The following is a 12,500-nucleotide window of genomic DNA, read 5'->3' as shown; positions in this document are numbered from 1 at the left end:
AAATATCTTATAAATAATAAAATATAACACCATAAATGATGAATGATAAATATCTTATAAATAATAAAATATAACACCATAAATGATGAATGATAAATATCTTATAAATAATAAAATATAACACCATAAATGATAATGATAATGATACTAATAATCAAAATCAAGAAAAGAATATAAAAGAAAATACAATATAATAATCATAATAATAATAACAATTAATATATAATGATAATAATAATAATAATAATAATAATAATAATAATATCAACAAGAACAAAAACAATAATAACTGTTATATCAATAACAGTCACAACCACAACAATAATAATGATAACGATAATTACAATAATAAATTAAACAGCAAAAAATTCAATGCATCCTACAAACAATAACAATTATGGTAACAGAGCCTACCTTACTGACACAAGGTTTACCAGTAAAACTATTGTGAATTATGACACTTCGTAAATAAACAATTATATAAACACAAACAATGATTATATAACATATATGATACTATAGGGGTACTGAATCAATGGATAAATAAAGATATGAAGATATTAATAAATTAAAGATGGAAACATAAATGTATTAAACATAATAAAGAGTGTTAAAAAATATAGTGTCTGATAATTAACTGTAGGATGATAAAAATATTATAAGTGAAAATACTGAGAATTATATTTTGGGCTTTCAAAATAATAATGATAATAATGAAAACTGTAACAGCTTACCTAAAAATGCTACTACTACTACTACTACTACTAATTAAGTATACCTAATATTATGATTACCATTGTAATAATGACAATAACAATACAAACAATAATGATAAAAACTATGATATATAAAATTAACAATAATAATAATAGAAATGGTGATAATGATAATGATAATGGTGATAATGATAATGATAATGATAATGAGATAATAATAATAATAATAATAATAATAATAATAATAATTAGTGTCAATAACAATACTATTACCTTTAAAATAATCACAATACTAATCAAAAAGTAGTAATAATAATAATAATAATAATAATAATAATAATGATAATAAGATCAATTATAATTATGATACTAACAATGAAAAACAACAACAACAATCATAATATTAAAAACAATAATGATACTAACAATGAAAACAACCGTAACATCAATGATAATAATGATAATGATAATGATAATGATAATGATGATGATGATAATAATAACAAGAAATTTCACAATAATAATAATAACATAAAAAAGAAATAAAATAATAACTTTTAATAACAATAGCAATACTAATCATAATAATAATTATAACAATAACAATAACAATAATAATAATTATTATTATTATTATAATAATAATAATGATAATAATAATAATAATAACAACAATAACAGCATCAGTGATAACCATGATGTTACTTTTAAACATAATAAAATTAATAATAAAAAAGTAGTAGCCGTACTAATGATAATAATAACAGCATAACTTTTGTCATTTTGAAAAATAATTATAAAAAAGTAATGATGATAATAATAATAATAACTGCTGCTGATGATGATGATAATAATTCATGATAATCTAGATAATAACAGCAAAAATCAATGACAGAAAAGTGCAAAAATAACTATTACCTACTGTAAAAATAATAGAATGAGTAACATTCCTTTTAACAGCAATTGTTACAGTTACATTACTAATAGTCTAATGATATTTAATAAATGATGATACAAACAAAATAAGAATAACCAACTAGTTAAAATAAATAAAAATAATAACATCAATAATAATAATAATAATAATGATCATAATAATAATAACGGAAGTAATATTAATATGAATAACAACGTTAACAACAATAATAACAGTAAAAATGTCAACAGCAACAATAATAATAAAGATAATTATCAATATCATTATCATTACATTACTGCTATTTTAAAGTTATCATAATGATAACAACAATATTATTGTTGCTATTATTTTCATAAAAAGTCTAATAATATAAAACCTAGCCTTTCATTAGAGGTAATTATAACAAAAGTAACACTAATACCAACACATAGTAGTAGTGGTACAATCAGCAGTAGTAGCAGGAACAATAATATGATACTGATGCCAAGAATAGAAGTTAATGATGATGATGATAAAAAAATAACAATGTAATTCTAATGTCAATAAGAATAACCAGCATCATCATGATCATAATAATAATAATAATAATAATAATAAATATAATGATGATGATAATAACAAAAACAATTAATCAAATATTAATATGACTAATTACCCCATATCTTCCATTACAACTATTCTAAAGTACAATGATAATGTCATAGGCTCTATGGAAACCAATAATTTATAAAGACAGACAGAATTCTACCATCATACTATGACAAATAAAATCAGAACATGAAATATTACATTGTGCCTAAAACATAATGAATAAAATAATAAAAAACAAATTATAACCATTCTGAAGGAAGCAAGGAAATGGCAAATTATCTCTGTAACAAGACAATTCACATATTGAAATCAAGTAATAGTTATTATTTTTTTAAGAAACTACTTGGAGACTTAACTGCCTCATGGCATTTACTTCAACAAGCACTGGAAAGAGAATATCTATATGTAAATATAAACTGTAATACAAGAAATTATGACTATTTTAATATAGTAAAATCGGAGATGTTAAATTAATGTCATCATAATTTTCATTCCTTGACATTTTTTTCGGATATCATTATCTTTATCAACGGAACAGTAATATTACCAAACGATAATTACGATAATTACGTAATAGCCCATCGCAAGAACAACTATGGTATGGACAAAATGACATTTTCTCTAATTATAATAATACCAATGGGCTGCAAGTGATAATTACCGACAATCAACTATTAAGTCATGTCTGTCACTTAAAAAGATTATGAACTGAAGACCGGAAACCACGCGTTCACATGCGCCAGGTACACGTATATGGGCGTAGAGGGAGTACAACCGTTTACTATTCCTTGCGTAACAATGGTCAATGAAACCACCCACAGTACAATGGAAAGAAACATAAAGAAGAGGGAGAAAAAGTTACCAATTCTTTCCTTTCTATAAAATCTTTGGTGACGATTCCGGTTTAAGATAAGGCTGAGATTTTATGAAATTCTTCCGTCTTTTTTATATATATATATATATCATGCGATGAACAGGTTTAAAAGATCACATCAGCAAGAGAAAGTTCACGTCAGCTGTTTTTCACGATTTGTGGGTTGAAGGTTGGACTCATATCACGGTTGCTGCTTCGTGTTTCCTTCGCGGAGCCACATCGAGGGCTCAATTCACAACGAAATCCTAAATAGAGCCCTAACCACGCGCTATTTACCCAAAACCATCCACTCATTTTCGAGAGCTAAATTATTAATCAGGGAAAAAAATAATTTAAAAAATCCCTCGGTTCCAACTCACTCTTCATACTAGAGCCATGCGCGTTGGACGAGTGACGTCATCGTTTGGCTCCGCCCACCTCGCGCTCCCATTGGTCCGTTCGGCCTCTTGTCAGGAAATGCTATTTGGAGAGCTAGCATTTCGACTTGCAATTTTCTAGATCCTCTATGCTAGGGTCTCATTCTGCTCCCATAGAGGAGTCGGGCGAGGAGGAGGGTCCTTATCAGTCTGGGTTTTTGCTTTATAATGGAGGGAGAATGGAGATTTACGTGTCTGTCCTGGCTTTGCAGAACGAGGCAGATGGAGAGAATAGCCCAGCCACCAGACACCCATGCCTGACGTGTAACTAATTACCGACTATCTGACCTAGATTTTAGCGAAAATGGCGTGATGTGGGTGGGTGGGTGGACGCCATGCATCACCAGTGCATCGGTGAGCAAGTGCCTCATAATGGCAGGGTTTCTATATATTCCGCTTCGTCAACATAATAAATGTTGTTGCTGCTGTACGACCCCCTCCCATCCCAGATCCGGCCCTCACCGGCGTGATGTTTGCGAGTGACGTCATTAAAATGCGATACATAAGGCGTCTTTCTCCGGGATATCAGTTTGCATTAGGATTCCCTCTCGGCTTTGATACCATGCAGAAATGAGTGAGTGAATGGAGGCGAAACGAATGTTGAGTTAGGAAGAAGAGGTGGGAACCTCGCGGACACGATCCGGTGGGCGGGGCTTGCGCGATGACGTCATGGATAGAATGGGTCACAACAAGAGGCACCTTGTTGTACGATAACCCACCGGATGCGGATGTTTCGCCCATTATCTCGTCTCGGGGCATATCCTCATCTCGAGTTACGTCGAGCAATGCATCTTCATTTTACGCCATGCGAACTGTGGGGCCCCAGCAAGGGCAAGGGAGGGTACTAGCGTAGGAAAAAGGCTGAGATAACGGAGATGAAAGGCGCGTGGTGGCAACCCGATGCCGGGAGCCCGTGCGCGGCGGAGGGCGGCCCCGTAGCGCCCTGGAACGTTAGAGGATGGGTGAGTGTGTCTTGATTATTATTTTACTGATAAAAATATGAGGGAAAACATGAGTTTCGGCCATGACCAAGGCACCAACGCGCGTCTAACACTCTCGTGCATGGAAAAAGGAGAAGTGTGATGGAAGTGGAGTGCGGTGGGTGGGAAATCGAAGAGGAAATTAGATTTTGGTCGGGGACGTGGCTTAGTTCCGTGTGCGTCGCAAGTGTTTGTGTGTGAGCGGCGTGTGAGTGTGTGTGTGTGTCGGTCCCGCGGCGACGGCATTGTCCCGAGTTTTGTTCTTGCCAGTGTTATTTTCTCGCCTACGAGTGGTTTTATTTCTTGCCCTTACCTCAGCGTGGCACACAGTGTACAAAGTGCATAACATAAGAAATAATCGCCGGACAGAATGCTACATGTTGCCCTTCAGTGTCGAGGTATTGAAGGTTCAGATATTTTTTCCGACTTGTGTTTTACATTTGTTGTGGTGTCAGCGTTCGTGGCTATCAAAGAAAATGGATTAGCGTGATATTTTGGCATTTCTGTGATCTTTTCAGCACTGATGAAAACAACCTGTTTCTGATGGGTATTTTGGTTTGTCATTGGTGATATATATATTTGTCGTTCATTTTCTGGAGTATTGTTACTAAAACTTTTCTGGGTAAAATCGTGCGAGTGAAATGCACAAGTGCGTTCTCTCTGCGCTCATGAACGCATATATATGTGGCGTCATTTTTAAATAACATCACTTCATATCACTGTAGAATATTTATATAGGTTCAGCACTGAAGTTTTGCACTGTCGAGGTGGATTTTGACAGCTGCGGTGTTGGTGTGGCCGTAAAATGTTATCCCAGAGCGTCGAGTAGGCCGGGGCGGATGGCCGAGCGGAGCGGGGCAGGAGAGGGCCATGGCACCGTCGGGTAGACTTCGCGTGGCACTGGGTGCCAGGCATCGTCGTCCTCGCCTTCTGCTGCCTTACTGATCCTCACCAAGCTTTCAGGAACACTGGAGTAGGGGAGTGTTCAGCTCCACGTTCAACATATAGGAACGTCACTTGTAAATTCCGTCAAATTGTGTGTGTGCGGAGAACGGCGCTGATTGGCTGAGCCAGCGGCACCGCAGTTCAACGCGCGGCCATTGGCTGCTGGTGCGGTGGCCCCGCCCCCGTGGACACGCCTCTTCCACCAGCACCAGCCACCTATTTACGACACACACTCATTCAATAATGGTCTCTACTGCTGTGTGTTCCTACTTGGGTCGTGGTGGTGATAGTGGTGAAGCAGTAGAGGCTTGTGGGCAGTAATGGCGACGCCAGACGTCTCTCTCTCTGTCTCATGGGATGACCCGCGGCCGCCCGCTCATGGCATCCTCCCTCCCCCGCCCGGCCCTTATGGCACGCTCCTTCGCTCTCCTCAGCAAGGGTCTAGGAGGATTCGGGCACTGCTTGTCCCAGGGGCATCAGGGCGGCCTCAGGGCGAAGGGGCGAGGCTCGAGGTTCTGCAGACTTAGGTTGGGGCCGTGGGTGGGGCAGACTGCACACGTGGTGCATACAGGTGTTGGGTGGGAGCGCAGAGGAAGGAGGCGGGAGGCGCACACACCTGTCCTGCACACACGAATTTGCTCTACATGCATGAATATATAAACATGTACTTGCACATATTCCCATACGCACATGCATATACATATATATGCGCGCGCGCGCACACACACACACACACACACACACACACACACACACACACACACACACACACACACACACACACACACACACACACATCATACACACACATTCATACACACACACACACATTCATACACGCACGCACGCACACATTCACATACACACACACATACCCACACATACACATACACGTATACCCGGACATACGCATATATATCCAGACATATATGTATATCCACACATACACAAGTACACATATACACATGCATGTACGCGTATATCCACATATATAATATATACACATGCATGTACACGTATACCCACATGTACATGTATACCCACACGTATGCACTCGTGAACCCACACTTACACATAAACCCACATGTAAACACAAACCCACATGTAAACATATATCCACACGTACACATACCCACACGTACACATACTCGCACGTACACATACTCGCACGTACACATACTCGCACGTACACATACTCGCACGTACACATACTCGCACGTACACATACTCGCACGTACACACATACCCACACGTACACATACCCACACGTACACATACCCACACGTACACATACCCACACGTACACATACCCACACGTACACATACCCACACGTACACATACCCACACGTACACATACCCACACGTACACATACCCACACGTACACATACCCACACGTACACATACCCACACGTACACATACCCATACCCACACGTACACATACCCACACGTACACATACCCACACGTTCACATACCCACGTACACATACCCACACGATCACATACCCACACGTTCACACCCATAAGTACAAATGCCTACATGTACACATACCCACACATACCCTCACATACACCCACACGTGCATACATAACCACATGTACACACCCACATGTGCATACATACCCACACGTACACACACAAATCCACACATGTAAATACCCACACATACTAACATACACACATCCCCCCCCCCACATAAACCCACATATGCACACATACAAATACCCAGACGTACCAACGTACACATATAATTTGCACTCACCACGTACACACATACCACACATACCCACACATACACCCGCACGTGTACACATACCCACGTGTACACACATACCCACGTGTACACACATACCCACGTGTACACACATACCCACGTGTGCATACATACCCACGTGTACACACATACCCACATGTACACACATACCCACATGTGCATACATACCCACACGTGCCTACATACCCACACGTGCCTACATACCCACCCACATGTGCATACATACCCACATGTGCATACATACCCACATGTGCATACATACCCACATGTGCATACATACCCACATGTGCATACATACCCACATGTGTATACATACCCACATGTGCATACATACCCAGATGTGCATACATACCCACATGTGCATACATACCCACATGTACACCCACATCCACATGTACATACACACCCACGTGTACACATATCTACATATACATTTGTTAGGACGAGCACATATTCTTAAAAACACACAGTACACATGCGTATACAGTCATACTCATACAAACTCGACGTATACACTCGTATACATACAACATCTATGTATACACTCACACTCACACATGTACATCGTTTGTACTTCTGGTTAAACGTATTTCATATACATACAATTGCATCTACATGCAGACACTTATACAGTACACTCGCATATACACATTTTACCTCATGCACGTAATATGCACTCACCACATACCACACACCTTTTCCCTTTTTCCTCTCGTCCACCGCTCCCCTCATTTCCGTTCCCCTCCCTACTTCTATCCCTTCTTCCCTCCCTCATACTCCTATCCTTACCCCCCCTAACTCCTTCCCACTTTTTCCCACTTTCCTACTCCTTCCCCCTTTTTCCCTCTTGCTTACTCCTTCCCTTCTCCCATCCCCTTCTTCCCACTTCTTCCCTACTTCTTACTCTTTCCCCACTTCTTCCCTCTACTTCCTCTTCTGCTTCTTCCTCCCATACCCCCCTCCCCCCTCCCTCCCCTTCGTCTCCTCACCGCCTGGCACCCAACTCTTTACTGACCTACCTCAAGTTTTCGCACTTGTCTTACAGCATATAGGCAGCCAGAAATGTTACGTCATTGCGTCTCTCTCTCTCTCTCTCTCTCTCTCTCTCTCTCTCTCTCTCTCTCTCTCTCTCTCTCTCTCTCTCTCTCTCTCTCTCTCTCTCCCCCTCTCTCCCCCTCTCTCCCTCTCTCCCTCTCTCCCTCTCTCCCTCTCTCCCCCCTCCCCCTCTCCCTCCCTCTCTCCCTCCCCCTCCCTCTCTCCCTCCCCCTACCCTCTCCCTCCCTCCCTCCCTCCCTCCCTCCCTCTTTCTCCTCCATCCTCTCCCTCTCCCCTATTCTCTCCCTCTCCCCCATTCTCTCCCCTCCCCTCTCCCTCCCCCTTTCTCCTTCATCTTCTCCCTATCCGCATTCTCTCCCTCTCCCCCATTCTCTCCCTCTCCCCTATTATCTCCCTCTCCCCTATTATCTCCCTCTCCCCTATTCCCTTCCTCTCCCCCATTCTCTCCCTCTCCCCCATTTTCTCCCTCCCTCTCGTCTTTGTGTCTGTGTCGAGGGGGTTGCACACAGGGTATGGAAGAAGGGGGTTACTCGGATCGGAGGTTTTCAGGGTACGCCGCGCGCCTCTGAAAAGATTGCAATGGGGTGGGGAGCGCCATTATCGTCGCCAAAGGTGTCGCGAAGTAGCAGGGTGGTGAACCGGGAGGGAGGGAGGGAGGGGGGAGGCCGTATTGTTGACGATTTTCGTGACTGATGGCTATTTTCGTTCTTTTCGTTGTCTCCCTCGTCCGCCCGCCTGTGTTGACAGCTGTTGCTATAACGAAATTATTTATTTATAAAAAGTTCTGGAGGAGGTGGAGGTGGAGGTGGAAAGCGGTTTAATACGTCCTCGCAGGTCCATGGTGCCATGTGGCGAAGAGGGTAACCGGGGGTATGCATTGCGGTAGAGGAACATGCGCCCGTGATCTGTTATGTGCTGTTTGGGAGTCGCTGCATCTACATTAAATGCCATTTGGTCTGCACATGTGGTTCTCTCTCTCTCTCTCTCTCTCTCTCTCTCTCTCTCTCTCTCTCTCTCTCTCTCTCTCTCTCTCTCTCTCTCTCTCTCTCTCTCTCTCTCTCATGTGTATATATATTATATACTGTGTGTTATGTGTATGTTAAGTATATATTATATATATTACATACATGTTTGTATTATATATATATATTATAATGTATATAATGTATAATATATATAATATAAAATATATGTATATATGTATATATATATATTTATATATATATTTATATATATATTTATATATATGTATATGTATTTGTATGTATGTGTCGTGTCTGCTGGAAGATGGTAATATTTGTTAGTTGTGTCCTGTGTACATACGATGGGTAGACGTAGCAGAACCAAAGTGGCACACATCCAGCACATGGCCATAATTGCACGTATACCCACCCACGCACACGCTGTGGCACATTCATACGTAGACAAAACACGCACATACGCACGCATATACTTGTACCATTACCCTCTCAACCTCCCTCTGCTTATCATTCTCATTCTCACTTTGACTCCCCCTCTCCCTCCCTCTCCCCTCCCCATCTTCTCCCCCTCCCTCTCCTCCTTTATCTTCCTCTCACTTTCCATCACACACACACACACACACACACACACACACACACACACACACACACACACACACACACACACACACACACACACACACACACAACCTCCCTGGCTACCCCCGCTGCGGCCCGAAGCTCCTCCCACATCGCGTAGGCTCCGCCCCTCCTTCCACCCACCCCCAGGTAGGGGCAGACAGGGGACGCCTCCAGGGGTTGTTCAGGTCCCTGTGGAGCACTCCTTCGTTCCTCCTCCACCTCTGGCTCCTCTCCTCGCTGTTCAGACTTCTCGCTCTTGGTCTCCTTCGCTCCCTTCCCGTTTTTAACTTATTCTCGTGCGTTTTCTCTCATTCCTTCTTATGTGTCTGCTTCTCCTCCTGTCTCTCGATCGCCTCCTCATATTGCTGTCTGCCCCCCCCCCCCCTGCTCCTCTTGCTCATTTTTGTCTTCCGTCTTCCACGCTGATTCTTTTTTCTCCCCCTTCTCCTCTTCGCCCTCCTCCTCCTCGTCGTTCTCCTCCACTTCCTCCTCCTCCTTATCATCATCATCATCATCTCCCCCCCCCCCTCTCTTCCTCCTCCTCCCTCTCCTCCTCCTCCCTCCCCTCTCCTCCTCCTCCCTCTCCTCCTCCTCCTCCTCCTCCTCCTCCTCCTCCTCCTCCCTCTCCTCCTCCTCCCCCTCCCCCTCCCTCTCCCTCTCCCTCTCCTCTCCCTCTCCCTCTCCCTCTCCCTCTCCCTCTCCCTCTCCTCCTCCTCCCCCCTCTCCTCTTCGTCCACCTCCTCCCTCTCCTCTTTCTCCTTCATTTTCCGCCATAAATTTTATCCATGTCTGTATACCAGGAACGGCTGGGTTGGGTTTATGCCTAGGCGTGGATGTAGGAAACAGGGGGATAGAGGAAGGAGGAGAGTGGAAGAGGAGGGGTGGGAGGAAAAGGGGATAGGGATGGGAGGTGGATAGGGAAGAGGAGAGAGGAGGTGGACGTTGGGAGGGGAAGTGGGATAGGGATGGGAGGTGGGAAGGCAAGAGGGTATGGGGAGGTGAGAGGGTATGGGGAGGTGAGAGGGTATGGGGAGGTGAGAGGGTATGGGAAGGTGAGAGGGGATGGGGTGGGGAGGGACATGTGCAAGCTGAGGGATCATTTTGATTAGGGGCAATTGGTAACATTCCCCTTTTCCTTTCTTCATCTCCCTCATCTCCCTCTTTCTCTTTCTCATTTTCTTTCTCTCTTTCTCTTTCTCTATCTCCCTCTCTCTCTCTTGTTCGCTCTCTTGTCCTCTCCACCCTTCCCTCCCTCCCCTACCCTCTCGCATGCTCTTTCACTTTACCTCACCCGTGTCCTTGCCCTTGCTCTCTCTCTCTCTCTCTCTCTCTCTCTCTCTCTCTCTCTCTCTCTCTCTCTCTCTCTCTCTCTCTCTCTCTCTCTCTCTCTCTCTCTCTTCTCTTGCCCTCCCACAACTTGCCCTTCTCTCCCTACCCTTCCCACTCACAACCCATCCCTCCCTTGCCCCCCACTTCTACCGTTCCCTCGCCTCTCTCTGCCCTCCTCCTTTCCACCTCTCCGTTTTCTGATACGTTCTCTACTTCCTCTTCCCTTCTTTATTCTCCTCCAACCACTCCCACTTTCTCCACCCCCTCTCTCTCTCCTTGGTCCCTCCCACCCCTCTCTCCTCTCCCCCCTGTCTCCTTGTCCCCTTCAGCTAAGACCCTCCCACATCTACCCCCCACCTCCTTCTCTCCCTGTCCCCTCCAGCTAAGACCCTCCCACCTCTCTCACCCCCTTACCCCCCGCCGCCCTACCTCCCTCTTCCTCCCTGTCTCCTTCAACTAAGACCCTCCCACCTGTCCTTCTCCCTCTACCACTCCTCCCACTCCCCCTCTTACCTTGGACCCTCCCACTACCGGCCGACTTGGCTCCGCCTCCCGCTTGCGGCCCATCCTGCCTATTTCGCCATTTTTTGGTAATGTTATTTTTGTTATTCCCTCTGGGCCGCGTCCGTCCTTCCTCTTTTTCTTTTTCTTCGCTCTTCGTCCTTTCTCTTTTCTCTTATCTCGCTCTCGCTCCCCGTCTCACTATTTCTCTGACTACTCGTTGGCTCACTCCCTCGCTCCCTCGCTCGCGTGCTCACTCTCACTTTCACACTTATTTTTATTCTCACTATTTTTTGATTCACTCATTAGCTTGCTTTCATACTCTGTCTCTCTCTCTCTCTCTCTCTCTCTCTCTCTCTCTCTCTCTCTCTCTCTCTCTCTCTCTCTCTCTCTCTGTATGTCTGTCTCGCTGTCTCTCTGTCTCTCTGTCTCTCTGTCTCTCTGTCTCTCTGTCTCTCTGTCTCTCTGTCTCTCTGTCTCTCTGTATCTGTCTGTCTCTCTGTATCTGTCTGTCTCTGTCTCTGTCTGTCTTTGTCTCTCTGTCTCTGTCTGTCTTTGTCTCTCTGTCTCTGTCTCTCTCTGTCTCTCTCTCTCTCTCTCTCTCTCTCTCTCTCTCTCTCTCTCTCTCTCTCTCTCTCTCTCTCTCTCTCTCTCTCTCTCTCTCTCTCCCCTCTCCCTCCCTCCCTCTCTCCCCCCTCCCCCCTCCCCCTCTCCCCCTCTCCTCCCACTCTCCCTCCCTCCCTCCCTCCCTCTCCCGCCCCCACCCTGCCTCCTCCTCCTTTCTCCCCCTCCTCTCA

General features: G+C 43.7%; 1 protein-coding gene across 2 annotated transcripts in view; it reads left to right on the top strand.

Annotated features, from left to right (window-relative positions):
- Positions 1-1,902: 1,902 nt before the first annotated feature.
- The window catches only part of LOC125037322 (nuclear receptor coactivator 6-like), an 83,801-nt gene continuing 73,203 nt past the window's right edge, over positions 1,903-12,500 (top strand). For both annotated transcript variants that reach the window (XM_047630414.1, XM_047630412.1), the window contains exon 1: positions 1,903-4,478. The gene's annotated coding sequence lies outside the window, so the exon portion shown is untranslated. The remainder of the gene's footprint in view (positions 4,479-12,500) is intronic.

The sequence above is a fragment of the Penaeus chinensis genome, chromosome 23 (assembly GCF_019202785.1).
Source record: "Penaeus chinensis breed Huanghai No. 1 chromosome 23, ASM1920278v2, whole genome shotgun sequence".
Lineage (NCBI taxonomy): Eukaryota > Metazoa > Arthropoda > Malacostraca > Decapoda > Penaeidae > Penaeus > Penaeus chinensis.
This window is presented reverse-complemented; position numbering and strand designations above follow the sequence as displayed.